We start from the raw sequence: 20,162 nt of genomic DNA, 5'->3' as shown, positions 1-20,162 counted from the left end.
ATCAAACCCCCAGGTTCTCAGGTCAGACACTCAGAATATGAGGAACACAGAATAAATGATCACCTGTGAAAAGTTTGGGTAAATGATTTGCCCACCATCACATAGGAATTCTGAGGCAGAGACAGAATCCTGCAAGGCAACATTCAGTTGCCTTTACTGTGAGACCATCCATTTCTCTTCCTGCCATCTCCTCTCTTATTCATTATATAATATTAACAAATTCTAGGCACTTCTGGCATAGATTACCAAAACTAATAATAAAACTATGAGCTAATGTAGCACATTAAAGTTAAAAATATAACAAAAAAGAGAGCAGCCAACATGAAGCTAGAGAAATATGTCTATTATCACCTTGATCACTCTTCTTGTATTTTTCATCCCTTTTCTCTTCTCTTGTCTGTATGTCTTTGCCTAATAACCCCTCAAGAGCAAGGACCATGGTCCCCTGTGTTTGGAAAGTACCCAGCATACTGGGCACCACTGCCATCTAAATTATAACACCATCACCTGTGAGGTAAGTATATTCACCAGGAAAATTGAGTCACAGAGCCTGATTTACAAAGATGGGTTAGTATGATTACAAATAAGGCTTGTGCACAAGCAAATACCATACTTGTGAGCACAAAACCAATATATGTCTCCTCCTGTGGCCAGCTAGACATGTAGCTAAACATTTGACTATGCACATGGGGTATTTATGTGTGCAGAATTTAGCATATTGCCATCTTTGAGAATCAAGCCATATGTGATTCACCCAAGGTCCTATAGTAAGTCCTTGGCATTATGCTTTTTGGGTCAGGGATTGTCTTTTTGTTCTGTTTGTAGAAGAGGGGTCCTGTTTCATTATTGGGGTGCTCTTCTTTGCTAGCATAATACAAATAATAAATAGAGATGGGAATACAACCCGGGAGCTCTAGCTGTCATTCATTTCCTCTTTTCACTGGATAATAATGTTGATCACAGAGGCAAAATATGCTTCCTTAAAATTGCTTCCAAATCCTCTGTAGAAGAAAAAGTACCTTAATTTTGCTATAAGTCTGAAATATTGGTGCTTATTAGAACCTCTCTCACTTAATTGCTCTCCTAGGGGAGATACATTGCAGGTGTTTCTCATTACATTTTGCAGCAGAAGCTTAGCAATCTTTCTCCACACTGCATTTTCTCAGTACAAATCTGTTCTTTCCAACTGGGGATACTTTTATTTATAAAGTGTCTCTCTCTTTAGCCCTCCCAGATTATTGGAGAGAACACCACTGTTTTCCTGGTGTGATCCCCTTTATGTATCTTTCTGGGAAGGACTAGAAGACAAACACAGGCTGAAGAAATAATGCCAGTGCCTCAAACTCCATCTATCTGGATGCTTAATACAAGGACAAAAACAATAAAAGAAAATCAAAACTCCTCTGTTTTTAAAGCGTAGCCCATCTCCCGAAAGGTCAGAGTAAGTCTGTTCAAGGACACCAGTTTTATTACAGCGAGTCACACATAGGTGTACTACCAGTTAATTACACTGCCCCAGACTGAAGTAAGGGTAGTGAGGATTAGGATCCTTCAAGTTGCCACTATGGTGTTGACTTATTTTAAATAGAAAATACTTTGGGATGCATGTGTGTGGCAGAAAAGTTAGTAATACAAACTTTATATCAGATCCCCCTTTAATTTAGAGTATTCAGAATCTAAAACTGCTTCTGAATTTTGCAAATGGTGTCTCTCTTTCTTTAGAGTTGGGCTTGAATCAAAACTATGGATTTGAACACCCCTGAGTGTGCATGTTGGAATCTCAATTTGAGCACTTAAGGCCAGATTTTTAAAGGCATTTAGGTGCCTAAATATGCAAACAGGCACCTCCCATTGACTTCAGTGGGAGTGAGACATTGAGGTGCTTTTGAAAATCCCACTAGATGTCCATCTGCCTCTTTAGGCATCTAAATACCTTTTAAAAATTTGGCCTTAAAGTACTGTGGTGTCTGGAGCTATATAAATGGCTAAAAAAGATGCAAAATTTGGATTCAATTTATGTAACTTGAGACCCTCTCTGAAATCTTAGCTGGGGAAGCTGAAATCCATACACTTTTTGCTGGGAAGCTTGGCATTGGATGCATGTGAAACTGATAAAATAATTGGAGACATATTATTAACAGTATTGACCTTTCCTAGTCTGGAAAAAGGAAGGCAGGTCTGTCTAGTATAGTGCTTTGGGGATCTCTGGTAGTAGATTCACGCACGGTTTGAAAAAGGATTTATGGCTTTTGCTGCATCTACTCTTAACTATTGTAACACACTGACATTTTCTAAAGGAGGATTAGTGAAATTTGTTAGAGTTACAATAAGGACTTCTGAGCAGGACTTCACAATAACTGAGATTCCTTTAATATCTGGAAAACTTTCAAATATCTTTGCTAATTCAGTCAATTAACTGAAGGACATGTCAGGGCTTGAGTTTAAACCAGACTATTACTGAGTGAAATTTTCTGTTCTACACCTCCCATTTTGATTATAATCAGGAGAGCTCTCACAAACTGATTCTTAGCTGTTACTTTAGTCTTCCTATGCGTGTGTGTAAGAGCGAGAGATTGTGTAAGAGAGAGAGACAGAGAGAGAGAGTAGGCAAGAGTTGATATGTATGTTAGGAGTAAGGAGAAACTTTGAGCTGGCAGTAATATTTTTTTGATTGTTCATTTAGCTCTGTAGTAATATTACCTGTTCTCTTAGGGCTTGGCTACACTTACAAATTTGCAGCGCTGCAGCAGGGTGTGAAAACACACCCTCTCCGGCGCTGCAAAGCGCCAGTGTGGTCAAAGCCACACAGGGAGGTGGAGTACGGACAGCGCGCGCTGGCGCTTTGACTACACTTAGCGCTTCAAAGCGCTGCCGCGGCAGCGCTACCGCGGCAGCGCTTTGAAGTGCTAAGTGTAGCCACAGCCTCAGGGTAATCAGTGACACTTTCTATCAAAGCGCCACCTATTTGTAACTATAATACACAGTGATTTGTGACATAAAATACTATATGTGCTGAAAACTATTAAACCCAGTAAGGGTACATCTATACAGCAAAGAAAAGCCTGCGGCTGGCCCATGCCAGCTGATGGGATCTCAGGCTAAGGGGCTATTTCATCGCTCTGTAGACTTCGGGGCTTGGGCTGGAGCCTGAACTCTGGGACCCTCCCACCCTGCAGGGTCCTAGAGCCCAGACTCCAGCCCAGAAGTCTATACAGCAATGAAACAGCCCTGCAGCCTGAGCCCCGCAAGCCTGAGTTGGCTGGCACAGGCCAACCATGAGTTTTTCTTTGCTGTGTAGACATACCCAAAGAAGAAACCTGCAAGCAGATGTACCAAACAAGCAAACTCTTACTATTATGATGCTGTTCTAGTAACTTCCATCCAAGATTTTCAAAATTAGCCTCACAACATCCTTGTATTATTCTCATTTTTTAAAAAGGGGGAACTGAGGCATAGAGTCTCATCTGCCCTAGTTCTCACACACAGACAGATTCTCCACTGCCTTGTATCTTGTGTAGTATTTGACACTTGTGCAAAGTGTAAAAGCTACAAATTTGAATTGTAACATTTTACATCCACTTTGCTCGGGTATGTATGACTACATAGGGTGCCAGGCAGTGGAGAACCAGGCCCAGAGAATCTATGACAGAATCAGGAATAGAACTTTGCTCTCCGGATTCTTAGTCTTGTGCTTTAACACTAAGGTTTTGTCTACATCAGTAAAATGTATTATATAAAATGCACAAATACCCCTAATATAGTGAACAACCTTAAAAGCTTGAAGAATGGGCTCAGGCATTTGTTGACTCCAGGTCACCTGGGCTTCTTCTGACAGTGGTAAACTATGGTGGTAAAAACATGTGATCCCTTTCTGCACTTCAGCTTGGATTGGCATCTGGCCAAGGAGCAGGCAGTCCTCTAAAAGGATGGCAGAGCTATTGTTCCAGTATGCAGGATCCCTCACAAGAAATTCTATATCCTCTAGCACACTTTTGTGATTCCAGGACAGACTGTTTCCCTTAATTATCTGAGGAGTTATACAAGGCAACTGACATTTTAAGGATGACCATTACATAGGTGTATATATACATACATTTGAATGTATGCACACTTGTATATTAAATATGAAATATATTGGGTTTCATTAGTAGCAGGCAGGAAGATTCATTGTTTATTTATCAAGATTTATTTTGTGGAATTTATTTAGCACTGTAGCAGCAGCTAGCTTCTAAGCCAGCCAAGTGAGTCATTCCCACCTACACTAACACATGTCGAAATGGTTCCCTTTGTGTGTCTACCTGTTAGAAATAAACAGAAAATAATTATTCTACTCTGAACTTCTGAAGCACCTTTTATCTGAGGGTCTCAAAATGCTTTACAAACATTGCTGAATTAAGCCTCCCAATGCTCTCGTGACATAGTAAGGACGTACTATTATATGCATTTACAAGACAGGATAACTGAAAGACACAGAAGAATTAATTTATTTACCCAAGATCATGCAGCAACTTTGCAACAGGATCAGAAATAGAACTCCCAGTCATGTAATCTAACCACTAGACACACTACTGCTAAATAGAAATGTGGTTTCTTGTGTTATTTCCAATTGGAAATACCATGATGGAGGATTTTTCCTCCCTGTTGCTTAGCTACCTCAATGACCTTTGAGTATTCTCTCTCAACTGTCTGGGCTAATTCATTTCCTTTCAACTGCAGTGCCTGGATTGGTCAAGCCTCATACCTTCCCCTGTCCCCCCAGCAGCATTTCATCAACTGCCCAGCACAGTGTTGTTTTCCCCATTTTGCTGAGAGGTTCTTGCTATTCTCTGTGTTATGCCTATCTGTAACAGTCTGAAGAGTGTTGGCAACAGTACAGCAGGTGCTTCCAGAGGTCATGTCTATCTTTCTTATTGGCAACATGACTTAAAGAGGCTCATCATTAATGAGGAAAACTCTGATTTATTACGGTTCTGCTTCTTTGAACTTTTCTGTGACCTAAAAAATCAATGGGGTTTCCTGCTTGAAACAGTTAAGCCTAGAGACAGATTTGAACTAAAACCCCAAGTCTGAACAGTCTTGGATCTGAATCTTGCAACTTGAACACGTCTGTTTGACATATGATCCTATTGTTCCCAGAAACCACTTGCCAATAAAGGGCTTTATGAGGAGTCAGTTTGATCTGTGGGGCTTTAAGCCTCTTTAATTAAGGTGCATTAGTTGGTGCGATTTGTAGTTTAGGGGTACAATAGCACATCCCACCTGCACATGTGGAATTTGAGTCCCATCTCTGATTTTGTTGCCTTTTCCTGAGCCAAAAACAGGCTTCTTTGACTGATTCTTTTTATTGTTATCCTGATGATTCTCACAGGCTAATTTGTATGGAAAGTAGGGCTGCTGTTGGATTCATTTCTTGTCTTGAAATATTTTGCCAGCACACACTTTTGCTGGGGACAGAGCACAATATTCTGTCAGGCAGCAACAATGCCTGGGGCAGGAGATGTAAAAGGGGTGAGGAGAAATGCAGTGTGTCAAGAAGCTTTGTAGCCTTTCTTGCATCCTTTAACCACTGAGTCCAAAATCTTGGTTCCATACCAAGATTGGTGAGCCCTAAGAGAAAACTAGATGGCAAATGCGTGAGTTGGGAGGAAGCTCCATAATACATGAGGGGCTTTTCTTCTCTCCTTGGTCTTTTTTGTTAAAATAAATTAATCAATCACATCAGTTTGAAGTTGCTCCTTCAGCGTGGTGTAGTGTTTAAAGCACAAGGGAATCATTCTGTATGAACTTGCTATGTGACCGAGGGTGAGTGAATTAAACTCTCAGTCTGTAACATGAGATGATACTGTGATAGGCTGGTTGGTGCACAAAAGGATTTTGCACTGCTTGGTGAAGTTTAACTACCTTTGCCCTGCATTTTATTATGAAACAAAATGTAAAGTTTTTTCTGTCTCTTTAAGAGCCAAACCTAATGCAGTAGGTCATCTATCCCTCAGCCATGGCCAAAAGAAAGGAATAAGATGTAGTTCATTTCAGCCAAATTCCATAGAGAAGTTAGGTGGGGGAGCCTGGTTTTCTTCTGAGTTCCATTGTCCCACACCTTATGCAGTCATTTACACTAGGGCAGAGTTGCTGTAAATTGTTACCAATCCCATTTGGTAGCATTTTACACCCCCTTTTCACTGGAATAACAAGTAATACAGGATATGGCCCCCTCTAACCTGCTAAACCCAGACCCCAATTCCCCACAGCACATCCTTCCTATAAATAAGTGTCAGGGATGATTCATTTCCTGCAGCTCACCCTGGCCTACTACTCTGTAAATCCCCATACTCAGCACAGACAACTGGTTCATTTTCTAGCCACAGGGAGAGGGTTAACTCCTTTCTTACCAACTTTTGGATACAAATATCTCCTTCACATGAGAGACAGAGTTTATTCCACAGGAATTTGAGCAGCTTTTGAGGTTCTTGGATGGAAGTGCTGCAGAAGTGCAAACTATTTAGCCATAAAGCTCTTTTGAGACTTTGTCCTTTGAAGCCTAGAAGAGATCATTAACAACTTCCTACTATAACAGTATATAATGTTCTACTAAGAGTTCAGCAAAATGAAGATATCCTCAGGATGAGGGAAAAAAAGACACGTTGTACTTCCTCTCCTGGGAGGAAAGGAACTACGCTGCTCATTTTGGCTGATCAGCCAAGGAATTTCAACATGTGCTTTCTTTCAAGAATGAAGAATTTGTGGGTCTCTTTCATAATGCAGAGAATTTCTGAGAGAGCTTTTATAGCCGTTGCTATTTTTTCTAGAACCTTGTGCTGCCACTGATTAGTATGCTTAGGGATTTCTTCATATTTTTAAAGGATTTTCTTAATATTAAGTGGAGATTCTGCCTTCTGTTATAATGGGCTGAACCAAAACCCCAGATCTGAACGTCTCTAAGCAATGAAAAGTTGGGATACAGATTTTGATCCAAGCCTTTTGGCTTGACTCCATCTCACAGCAAGAATGCTATGCTACACAGTTAACTTTAAAAAGATCCTCTTTTAACCCCTGATTCTGCATTCCTTGTATGCTGGCAAATCTCCCACTGGGAAACAACCCCAGCCTAAGGGGGCATTTTGCAGCCTGCATTGAACTGCCACAATGAATCCACTAGTCCCTGGTTTGTCAGGAGCAGAAAAGGTAAGAAGGGACATAGCCACAGCACACTGTGCTGCTTTAGTTTGCACCAGGTGCCAGGCAGACAAGCCTCTAGCTGCCCCAAAAATATGAGGAGCTGAAAGGAGGCTGGTGCAGGGATACAGGAATGAGAATCAGGACATTGTTTTTGTGACTGTGAAATGAAGCCTGGGCTTTAAACCAATTTACCACAAAGAGCAAACTGCTGAAATTGTTTTTCTCATTGCACTTAATATTACCCACCCCCTCACACACCCAAAGAAAGAATGGAATGTCTCTCAGTTGTAGCTGGTCTGCATACTTCTCTTATGGTCACCCTTAAACAATGTTGTAAGGAATTTCTGCTCATTATTAGTGATACTGTAAACACTGTAAGATACTGTAAACACTGAAAATCATAACTAAAATGTATACAAACAAAAGGTACTGGTCCTAGGGTCACATATATCCAGGAATTCCTTTGTATCTGTAAGATACAAAAGATGTACACCATTAGAGTGCCTGCTAGTTTTAGCCTCGTAGCAAATAACTACTAACAATGGGCCATAGCAGAGGTAATTCTGTGAAATCTCCACTGGCCTTCAGCACTCACTGGAAAGCCTATATATCCACCCATAATTTCTTTGAGGGAGTCAGTGCACTGAATAGGGAGAATCAAGTTTTCATTGTCTGGGTGTGGTGTATGTACTTATGATTCTGTTTTCTGTATACTGGACCTTTAAACATAAAAAAAGCTCTCTGCCTGTCCATTGGGTGGCAGGATATTGAGAGGATTAAAAATAACTCCTCCAGATTGAAAATGCATGGTTTGCTCTTTGCGTATGGAAAACATTACACTGGAGAGTGTCTCGCTGTTGGCACTGGATTTGTGAGAATTATTGTGTGTGTGTGTGTGTTAAAGATTATTAATAATTCATGTGCCTAGAGCTTGGGAATACCAGTAGGTACATCGTCCAAATAGAAATAAATGTATGCACGCAGTATATTTATATGTCTAGATATAGATTTAGTAAATGCTTTGATGATTGTTCTTCTACTGAACTGTACACTGTCTACCAACTGCAGCTCTGTTACAATTGCATTATTACAGTGACATGTCTACTTCTGTTTCCAGCAATCCTTTTAGCACAACCTCAACTGCCATGATTTGTCAAATCAGAGCTTTAAATCACAAAGAAATGTAGTTTCATCATCTGCATGGAAATGTTTTTCATTGCTGCATTCATACTATAATGTCAATGTACATACAATCCCAAACTATAATGTGCCTGGCATTTTCTTTCACGTCTGTTATGGTCACCTTTCTACAGGATTTCTTTTGAATTACCAGTAAGAGAGAAACAGTTCTGTATCACTGGTTCTTTTTAACTCAATCATTTCTTATTGTTTTTTCATTTGGAATTATTTGAGTGTGTAACTGGTGATTTGGAGGGACAGAGGGAGAGAGAGGGGGAGTGTGAATGAAAGAGAGAGAGAGATCCATAGCATCCTGCCTGCTATATCCCCATAATCTCCTAAACCAAAAAGAAGACACGTATACTTTGAAGCACACTGTTCCTGAATGCAAAAGGCACAGCCATGCCAATCAGCCGTTCACTGTATTTAAATGAAAATTAAGATAATGAAGTGAAATAATGGTGACTGTGATGCTTCAGATGCAGGATGATGTGTCTTTACTCTGCAGGGATTAGCTGAAAGGGTAGTTTAAGGATCTGTGAATTGATTGTGAAACCCTGGGAATACTGGTTCTAATCCTGGCAGGGTCAACTACCTGTGTCCTTTGTTCTTCCTGGGCAAAGAAAACTGAGTTTACTCTGAGTAAATGGTGGGGGAAGGGTGTCTTTTGGATGAGCTCTTAAAAAATGAGGTTCTGGGTGGATATTAAAATATCATATGGCATGTTTTGTAAGAATAGGGGATTGGCTAGGGCAGGACTGCAGACACTCCCTGCCTCTGGGAGGAAGCAGATTAACCCTCCATTGCTGGAGACAGATTTTAGAGTATGCCTGCCCAGCCCCAGTAGACAGATGCACTAGCTCTGCTGAAGCTGGTGTACCAGTGTGGCTGCAGCACTACAGGCAGCAGCTCGGAATAGTATGTACTGCGAGGTTCAGGCAGGTTTGTACTAGTTAGCCCAAACTGCTACAGCCACACTGATATTTTCAGGGTGCTAGCTCAAGCAGGACTAGCGTGTCTGACTACCCATGCTGGGAAGCACACTCCCAGCTTCTGTGTAGACATACCCATACAGACAAGCCCACCAGGCAAATATATGGCTTCTCAGGCATCCACTGTAAGTCTGTTATAAAGTTAAAACAGAGTTGGTCCATTCTGTGGGCTACATCCTGCCTTGTCGTATATGCGTGTGCCGGTTGGGAAGATGGTGCCTGAAACTTTTAACCCCACACAGCACAACCACATTAAAGCCAGGCAGAATGGTAACTAAATGTTCCAATGATTGCTAAGTTGGGGGGGTCTGGCTAATGTGCATGCTGATACTTCCCAGCCTCAAGAGGGGTTGTCCAGGCTCTTGTCCACCCTGTATGCCTGCTGGCATCTAGTAGCAGGTACTGGAGGTAGCCAGACATAAGGAACACTACAATGTACACTGTCCCCCGGGTCCCTGAGTCATTCTGCTTGCATCTGCTTAGTACTGTACATATAGACTGGTTCCTGGACCTTTGCTCAACCATTACGGGTCCACTTTCTCCACTACTCCTAGCACATATCTGGAAACTAGACCCAGAGTTTAGCCCTGTAGCTTCATAGCAGACAATTTCTGCGTTAACAAAACATGGTTTAAAAGGGGGATGAAGGGTAAATGTGGTAAAAATACAACAAATACACTCTTCCTGTCTCTGCCCGAAATAGGGAAAAAGAAAAGAGAAAAGGAGTATCTGCATAGCAGAATGAAAATAGAAGCTGAGAGCACTGACGGGGATAAAATATTAGTGATGAAAATCAAACAACTGAGAATTAAAAAAGAAAAACTGAGGATTAATTTAAAAAATGGAAGGGAATTAAAAGGAAGACATTTCTAGGAAGCAGAAAGGAGTCTGAGCTGCAAAATTCAGCTCCTTAGAGTTCACATTCAGGGGATGAAGCCAGGGAGTTGGAACTAGGGTATTGATTCACACCCATTTCTAACAGAAAAAAGGAAAAACATAAATAAAGCTGAGGTTAAAATGAATGAAATAAAGTGACAACTGAAAGAACAATCTCCACAAAACTGACACACAGTGACGTAGAAGACCAATTTTTTTTGAAGTTATGGTTCGTGTTTTCACTTCATTTTTCTTTTTTCAAGGTGTAAAGTACTCTTGTTTGTAAGAAGAGCCAAATTTGATTGCATTTTCAATAATTTTTAATTTTTAAGAAGTGTTAAAGCATCAACAAATCCTCTAAATCCTTCTAAAATGTTCCATGAACAATACAGTATTTCTACAACTGTTGTAAATTATTTGCAATTTACAAGCCTCCTCCAGCTCTTTCTACCCACCAATTCCTTTGTGCTTCTTTACTCATAGCTAAGGCTACAATTTAGTCATGGGTATTTTTAGTAAAAGTCATGGACAGGTCACAGGCAATAAACAAAAATTCACGGCTCATGACCTGTCCATGACTTGTACTATATACCCCTGACTAAATCTTGGGTGGGGGGCAGGGGGTGCTGCTCCAGGGGGGGCAGCTGGGAGGCTGCTACTTGGGGGGGCCCAGGGGCCAGCAGCACCGGCTGCCGAGCAGCAGCTGCTCCCGCTGCCCACCCACCACTGCTTCTGCCGCCCCCGGGACCACTGCTCAGGCGGTCCCCGGGGCCAACTTCACTGGCCGCTGCTTGGGTGGCCCTGGGGTCAGACACACTGGCCACTGCAGAAGTTACAGAGGTCACAGAAAGTCACGGAATCCGTAACTTCCACAGTCTCTGTGACAGACACAGAGCCCTACTCATAGCAAAGTGTGATTTTTTTTTTACCATGGTTCTATGGCCTTATAACCCTATAATTTCATTTTAGTGAGGGCTTTAATGAAATGATGACTTAAAAATGCAAATGTTAAGGCAGGGTGTCATTTTTACATGGTTAAAATTATGCTGCAGTCTGTTCTAGTTCTTTACAAGAGACACAGATCTTGATTCTGGTAAACTTACTCAGGGTGAAGCAGCAAAGAATCCTGTGGCACCTTATAGACTAACAGACGTTTTGCAGCATGAGCTTTCGTGGGTGAATACCCACTTCTTCGGATGTTTTCCACTACTTGCATCCGAAGAAGTGGGTATTCACCCACGAAAGCTCATGCTGCAAAACGTCTGTTAGTCTATAAGGTGCCACAGGATTCTTTGCTGCTTCTACAGAACCAGACTAACACGGCTACCCCTCTGATACTTTACTCAGGGTGAGTATTCACATCAAACTCACCAGAACTACTTGTGAGAATCATTACTTATCCAGATGAGTTATGGTGGCCTGAATCAGGTCTAATTATAGATGAAAGAGCAAGAATGGCTTCAGCAGCTATTTATCTGCAACTATTGTATTTTATTATAAGATAAACATTTGCCTTGAACTTTCTTAATGATCACAAGATCCAGTTAAGGCTCTCTTCTTTCAAACATATTACCAGTCATCCTGAATGTTACAGTTAGTTTTCCCCTTTGACTTCAATGGGGACTACTCCTGGTACTAAGCACTACAACCGGTAGTGTTTGAAAGGATCGAGCCTTTAAAATAGTTTTTCTAGAAAACATCTGGATTTGTCAGATCAGACCAGTAAAAGCTAAACCATGACCCCCTGCCTCCCAACACCAAATTAAAGAAAGACAGGCTGACAATTTATAAAGTTACTTGTGATCATTTCAAATAAATTTGTTCTGTAAAAAGCAATTTAAAGATGAATTCTCTGTACAGTAATGTTACTTCATGCATAAGGAGAGGAATTAGTTATGCTCACAAGCTAAAACATACTGAGTGTTGCAAGGGAGGCAATTATTTTAGAATATCATTTTTGCAAACATTATGGGATCTGTGCTAAGTGAAGTTATGAATGTTATTTGCGGTGACATAAGCACCTCTGCTACTCACTTGGTCTAAGTACATATGAACCATTTAATAATTACGTATACAGACAGGGATTTAAAAATGGCTGTAATTTTACAAAAAGGAGTACTAGTGGCACCTTAGAGACTAACAAATTTATTTGAGCATAAGCTTTCGTGGTGCCACAAGTACTCCTGTTCTTTTTGCATATACAGACTAACACGGCTGCTACTCTGAAACCTGTAATTTTACAGGATGTTTCAGTCATGAAGAGGCATCAGCCAAGAAATAAACTCTCCTTCTAACAGACAAAACTTGACACTATTTATTTTTATTGGTGTCTGTCACCGGGTTGGGCTTCTCCCTGGCTTCCAAGCACACACTGCCACATCCAGTCTCCTTTAAGACCATTTATTTGCTTAGAACAGGCAGAAAACAGTCTTAACTCACTCCTTTGTCTCAGGCTTCAGGGCCACCCCTTCCAGGGGTTTCCGACACTCCTGCTCCTGGCAGCTTCCCAGTTTTAATCAGCATTGCTCCCTTACTGGAGCAGCACCTCAGGCCTGCTTCCCTGCGCACCTGGCCCCTTGCTCCAGGGACCCGCCAATGGCATTAGCTCCACTCTATTGTGGCACCCCTTCCCCAGACACCACCTGTCTCAGATACCCCTCTCCTCCATCTCTCATTTCCTGCCCTTTATAGGTTCAGGTGTTGCCCAGCCCCCTTTAGGTGGCTTGAATGGACTCATCTGCTCTGACACAGGGGAGCTGGGCGCAGCTTTACTCCCAGGGACCAGGGTCCTTGTGGCACACCTCCCTTCCTTTCAGGGAGAGAAAACTCTTGTATTCTTTGTTCTTTTTACAATGACATTCTTTAACGTTCCAGGACCCCCAAAATTCCCCAGACCAGCCAAAACATTCCCCCTAGATTTTTAACATATCATAAACACCCCATACACCATTTCACGTACATTCTCCTAGGCCACAGAGTGTCTTCCCCAATCCCAGATACCCTAGCACACCCTCCAACACAAACCCTAGCCCAGTCCTGAGTCTCATACAGGGGGAGGGGGTCAGTATTATTAAACTGGTGCCCCTATGCCTGACCGCAGCCTGGGCTTGCAGCCCTGGGGGGAGGGGGAGGCGAGGGACGAGTCAGCAAAGGATACATGACACTCGGCCCACCTCACAGTGGCGGAGAGTCACAGTTCCCCGCAGAGACCCTCGTACCCTCTCCCTCACACAGAATGTGCGGCGCTGGCACATTTAGCTTTGTGAATATGGCCCCTGCCTAAGAACACTGCAGCGTGCACTGGGTGTGTGGGAGCCAACCCGCTCTTACCTGCTGTCATAAGCAGTGGGTGAAGCTACAACTTGGGGAGGCTAGCTCCCCAGCCCACCTCTTCTGCCTGTGGCCTCATCCATTCTCCACTCCTGCTCTGCCCCAGGCCCTGCCCTCTCCCCACTAACTCCCTCTTCTCTTCTATCCCTCACCCTGCTCACCCCCTTCCAGCCAAATCCCTGAACCCAAATAAAGCAAGTGAAATTTGAAAAAAACACTCTTCTGCAATTTCTTTCTAAAGAAAATGGAGCATGTTTTCCACTGCATGCCAGATGGTGACAACTGGACATGCAGAAGGTACCTAATTAAAAGCACTACATTTAGGAATAAAAAATGTCAGTCATGGGTTTTTTGATATGCCCTGAAGTTTGTCAGAGATTTATTTGCAAAAACTTTGTAGTAAGGGCGAGTCAGCTGTCTTGCTGAATACAACATTAAATATTATGGAATATATGATGCAGCTCTTCTGTGTCTTACATTTTCTTAATCAGTATTTCTAAGATGATTTTATATTTTAAATGTACTCTTAAACCTTCATAAAGTCATTATTCCAGATTACTACATATTTAACTCACTGAAACAAAGACATTATTTTAAATTAATCAGTCACAGAGGTTTAGTGTGTTCATAACAATGTTTATTGCTTTTAGAAAAAGGGAACACTCATTTGCTTTGTGTGATCTCCATAACAATAGACATGTTTATGAAATTTCACCAACTTTAAAAGAGATGTTTCCAAAGATTTTAAGCATAACAAAGGATTGTATATCTTACTAGGTACTGATTTTGCTGGAGAGTTCTCTTAAAACTAGTTAATCAGATAGTCAGAAATAAAGAAAGGGAAACTTTGTTCAGCTATCTGTAAGGAAAGGGGTGTTTTTCCTTTAAGGGCTGTCTTCAAAGGGGGAGGGAGGTGAAGGGAGAAAGGGGTGGATAGAAAGGACAGGAAGACTTTGGAAGCATTTTTTGTTTTGTTTTTATTATAGTAATTAAAATTAAAATGTGTATTTTAGATAAGGGTGGTCTTTTGAAGGATTTACCGTATTTAAAAAACTAAATGTCTGAAGATCCAAGCATTTAAGGCTAAAGATGATTGTGCATCTAAAAATCTATACAAGGATTTTTTAGGGATGTGATTTTATAATCTTCACCAACTCACTAATTAAATATTTTTAAAGCAAATTTTAAACTAAGGTCCTGTAGACTGACATGTTCTCAGTAAATATTACGGTCATGCACAACTCTTTTTGTCAGTAAATTCAGAAACTGACAGTATATACCTGAGGGTCGGCAAATGCCTGTTAAATGGCTTCATTACCACTTGAATGGCTCTTTAACAGTTTGAATGTTGTGCTAATAGGTCTGGCAGGCTAGAAGGCTTTTTCACTTTTAAGTTACTAGATCCCCTCTGGAGTAAGAGTCACCAGGCTGCAGCAGCCAGCTGTGGGAGCCTGCAGGAAGGGTCAGAACAGGGATAGGAATTGCTGGGAGGGTCACTAAGACCCAGTAGTGCCCCAAATTTTCAGGTGCCCTACGCAGCTGTGTATTCTGCATATGCCTAAGGACAGCCGTGGCAATGGGTAAGCTCTGGCTTGCACTCAGGGCAGAGCAGCTAAGCAGTCTAGGAGCCCCAGGCCCAGTCAGAGCAAGGCAATGTGTGGGTTCTGGCCTGCAATCAGGGTAGAGCAGCTAGTGTCCCAGTAGGGGTGAGCACCATAAAGCCTAGAGGCTCAGGTACAGGTGAGCACCACTGAAGTCTAGGCTCAGGTAAGGGTGAGCACCAATAACAGTCTATGGGGCTCTAATAGGTTTTCTGAGGAGTGCAGGACCTCCTGGCCTAAGGAGGGGGAGTACTGCCGGGGGTGGGGTGGCACAGGGGATGTGGGCCCACTCAACTCCACTGCCTCCCAGCCTAGGGCCCTAACAGTGGCGGAGTGGTCAGGCACCAGCTCAGCGGGGATCCGCCCACAACACACTGACTTTGTATCAGGCCAGCTCCCAACCAGACTGTTGCCTGGTTTCCCTGGGCTGCTTCCTAATCTCTCCCTTAGGTGTACCTGCATTCTGTCATCTCGGGGAAGCTCTGGCCAGTCTGCAGGCAGCAGCCCCAGCAGCTCCCAGCATCTAGGTCAGTCGGCAGCCCGGGGAGATCTGACCAGTTCTCAAGCAGCAGTCCCACCCACTCCTCAGTGTGTTGGTTGGCCAATGGTCCTGGGAGCTCTGGCCAGTCCTCAGGAGGCAGCCCCAGCAGCTCCTCTGCAGGCTCCAGCAGCAAGTGGGATGCGTCCATCTCCTTTGGCTCCACCACAACTGAGCTGCAGGGCCTGCCTTTTGTAGTTCCCCTTCTTGTCCTGCCCTTTCGCTTCCAGTGGGGCAGACGTGGCTCTCCTGGTTCAGCCCACCAGGGGGCATGTTGTGGTCCCTCTCTGTCACTCTGAGGGAGGCCACGTCTCCTTGCTACACTGTTCTACACATTTACCTTCATTAAACTGTGTCCCCTGTAACCATGTACAAGGTGGGATGTTGCTAAGTGTTTGATTCTTTTTGGTTTTGTGGTCTTGGACAAATGGTAATGGCTTTGATAGCATCAGAACTTTCACATAAAGCATGTTGTTTTGGATAGTGTAACCTTTTATTAGTTTTTATACTGCTGTCCTGTGGGCTTGCCTCTGTAGCCCTAAATGTTACCTTGGGCTCCCATGCTTGGTCTTCACTCGAACCTCCTGAGGCTTTCCGATCTTTAATTTGGCTGATGGCCTGTGATTCCAACAATTTTTGCTATGTGGTTTTCTCTCCAGTATCATAAGACTCTCACTACCTCAGTTAAACTACTGGCCTGTGGCTAGTGTTCCATATTTTTTATTGTTACTGATCTTCACTGATAAATTACAAGATTTTTTAATTAAAGGAATTTGGTTTTTACTGAGTTACACCAGTTTATCAACCTACTCAGTATATTTTGGGCTACTTATTTTTGTTAAATACTAATGCTTTATGTGATTGTTGTGTCCTGCAGCTCTGAGATTGAAGCAGTTCAATACTGTAAAAAACAGAACACATACACAGTGTAGATTGGAAAATAAAACAATGTTAATATCGCGCTATGATTAGCTCACGAGATGCTGCGCTCCTATTTCTTTTCATCCAGTTAGTGCAGCACTGAATTTAAACGATCTTCCACAGATAAAGATAGATAAGGTAAAAAGCTAAACATGGGACAAAAATGCAAATCTATGCCTGAGTACCATAAGAAAATAAGCGCTTAGAAATTTTAAAGAAAAGTAAAGATGGGAATCAAGAGGATGCATTGCACTGCAAATACTGCAGCATTGAGGTCAGCGCTTATGCTGACAGAATAAAGGAGCATGTTGAAAGCAAGCAACACAAGAAGCTTAAAGAAGAAAGTGAGCTTTGGAACAAGCTTTCATGAAAGAGAGGACACACAAAAATTGTGTGAATGAATTTGTCCATGTTCTTTGTTTCACTGGACAACTGCTGTTAATTGCGGAGTGGCCTATTGGTAACTTTGTGCAACTCTACTGTCCAGCAGCAAAAACCCTTCCTAATGCAGACAATCTCACTAGTAAGTATCTGAAACAAAACGACGATACTTTAGTATTGTGTTTAATCTGATTTTTTTACGAGTCTCCTGATGTTTTCGACGCTCCAATTCTTAGACTTCAGTGTTTGTATTTTTTATTTCAAAGCGAATAAACTCGCATCGTTTTTTACTGATGTGACGTTCATTACCTCTGCTCATAGCTGTTTTGTCACCCCAGCAATAACTGACATGTTTGAGATGTACCAACTAAACTGGGAAAATGTGGTCACAACTAACACAGATTATGCTTCCTACATGGTTAAGTTTGCACAGGAGATTAAATTCAACCAGAAACTGGAGCTTCTACATGTTACCTGTCCTGCTCATCTGATTAATGTGTTATCAGTAGCTACTGATACAGAAAAAATGAAAGATGTGAAATCTTGCATCATTGGATTTGGGCCATTTTCAAGCATGGGAACAAGCTGAAGGCTTTGTTTTACATAGCGTGAGATGAGTGCAGAGCTGACTGACAATTATCTACTCCTGTTGATCCACATTGGTGGATGAGCTTGTACTTCGCTGCCTGTCATGTAAATAAGATGTGGACTGTGCTAATGCATCTCCTAGATCATCCTTAGTTTGTTGGTTCTAAAGCAGAAACTCTGAAGAGACTGACATAACCAAAATGAATGCCAGATTCTGTGCACCAAGGTAATGTTCATCTTTGAAAACTTGTGACACATACACAAACAGTAGAGTTTTCTCAGACTACTGCCAATACAGATGTTTACCGGATCCTGACAACCAAAATTTCAGCTGAACTGAGCACAAAACCTGTTGGAGAAACATATGGCAAGAAAACCCAGCAGTTTCTGGAAATCCTTATGACCCTGGAACACAAGAGAACCAAAAAAGCATTCAAAACCTCCACCCCAACACTCAGCGAGAAATGGCTCATAATCTGAACTCTGAAGTGTTTGGTGCCAAAGATTCTTTTTGGAATGTCATCCAGAGGTTGCACCAATTCCTCAAGGTGAATTTTGCAGCAAACTATGACCATTATGCCAGAGGGTTTCAACCATTTGCCACTAAAGATGAAATTTCAAATCTGAAAGGGGAATTTACTACTTATATGAACATGCATAACCCTGACAATGTGAAACTGGATGTGCTGGCTTTTTGGAACAGCCAAGACACACTTTCCAACTTCATCAAAATGGCACAGGCAAACTTTGAGTGTACTCCCTGGATCTATTGATGCAGAGTGCTTATTTTCAAAGTTGGACTACCTCCAAGATAGCAAGGGGCTCAACATGAGTGAGGATACTTTGAAGAAAAATATGTGAGCATATGCAAACAAGATTTCTGGAAAATCTACTACCTCTGAGAGAAACAAATAATAACTTTTTACATAAAAAAGTTTCAATTATACTGTATGTGTATATTATAAAAGTTTTTTTGTTTTTCTTTTTTTCCCAATTTTTCCCGATTTTTTTTAAAAATTATTTTAACCTGATTTCATCTGACTTTTAATGTTTGAAAAATGAACACTGAAAATTCCCAGAATTTTTTAAATAAATAAAATATGAAAATGCAGAACACAACCAGTGGGGCCCCTGAATGATCAAGATACAAAAGGAGCACTTAAAGATGATAAAGTCATTGCGGAGAAACTATATGAATTCTTTATTTCAGTCTTCACGGCTGAGGATGTTAGGGAGATTCCCAAACCTGAGCCGTCCTTTGTAAGTGACAAATCTGAGGAATTGTCACAGATTGAAGTGTCACTAAAGGAGGAGGTTTTGGAATTAATTGATAAACTTAACAGTAACAAGTCACCGGGACCAGATGGCATTCACCCAAGAGTTCTGAAAGAACTCAAATGTGAAATTGCGGAACTATTAACTATGGTTTGTAACCTCTCCTTTAAATTGGCGTATGTACCCAATGACTGGAAGATGGCTAATGTAACTCCAATATTTAAAATGGGCTCTAGAGGTGATCCCGGCAGTTATAGACCGGTCAGTCCAATGTCAGTACTGGGCAAATTAGTTGAAACAATCGTAAAGAATAAAATTGTCAGACACATAGTAGAACATAAATTGTTGGGCAAAAGTCAATATGGTTTCTGTAAAGGGAAATCATGTCTTACTAATCTATTAGAGTTCTTTGAAGGGGTCAACAAACATGTGGACAAGGGGGATCCAGTGGACATAGTGTACTTAGATTTCCAGAAAGCCTTTGACAAGGTCCCTCACCAAAGGTTCTTTTGTAAATTAAGTTGTCATGGGATAAGAGGGAAAATCCTTTCATGGATTGAGAACTGGTTAAAAGACAGGGAACAAAGGGTAGGACTAAATGGTAAATTTTCAGACTGGAGAGGGGTAACTAGTGGTGTTCCCCAAGGGTCAGTCCTAGGACCAATCCTATTCAACTTATTCATAAATGATCTGGAGAAAGGGGTAAACAGTGAGGTGGCAACTTTTGCAGACGATACTAAACTGCTCAAGACAGTTAAGACCAAAGCAGACTGTGAAGAACTTCAAAAAGATTTCACAAACCAAGTGATTGGGCAACAAAATGGCAAATGAAATTTCATGTGGATAAATGTAAAGCAATGCACACTGGAAAAAATAACCCCAACTAACATACAATATTATGGGGGCTAATTTAGCTACAACTAATCAGGAAAGAGATCTTGCAGTTATCGTGGATAATTCTCTGAAGACATCCACGCAGTGTGCAGCAGCAGTCAAAAAAGCAAACAGGATGTTAGGAATCATTAAAAAAGGGATAGAGAATAAGATGGAAAATATCTTATTATCTTATTATTATTATTATAAAATCATGAGTGGTGTGGAGAAAGTGAATAAGGAAAAGTTATTTACTTGTTCCCATAATATAAGAACTAGGGGCAACCAAATGAAATTAATGGGCAGCAGATTTAAAACAAATAAAAGGACGTTCTTCACACAGTGCACAGTAAACCTGTGGAACTCCTTGCCTGAGGAGGTTGTGAAGGCTAGGACTATAACAGGGTTTAAAAGAGAACTAGATAAATTCAT

The 20,162-nt window shown here is 41.6% G+C and overlaps 1 long non-coding RNA gene across 4 annotated transcripts in view; it reads right to left on the bottom strand.

Moving 5' to 3' along the window:
* The window catches only part of LOC123369404, a 154,158-nt gene that overhangs the window by 96,198 nt on the left and 37,798 nt on the right, over positions 1-20,162 (bottom strand). The window lies entirely within an intron of this gene.

This window comes from Mauremys mutica, chromosome 4, assembly GCF_020497125.1.
Source record: "Mauremys mutica isolate MM-2020 ecotype Southern chromosome 4, ASM2049712v1, whole genome shotgun sequence".
Classification (NCBI taxonomy): domain Eukaryota; kingdom Metazoa; phylum Chordata; order Testudines; family Geoemydidae; genus Mauremys; species Mauremys mutica.
This window is presented reverse-complemented; position numbering and strand designations above follow the sequence as displayed.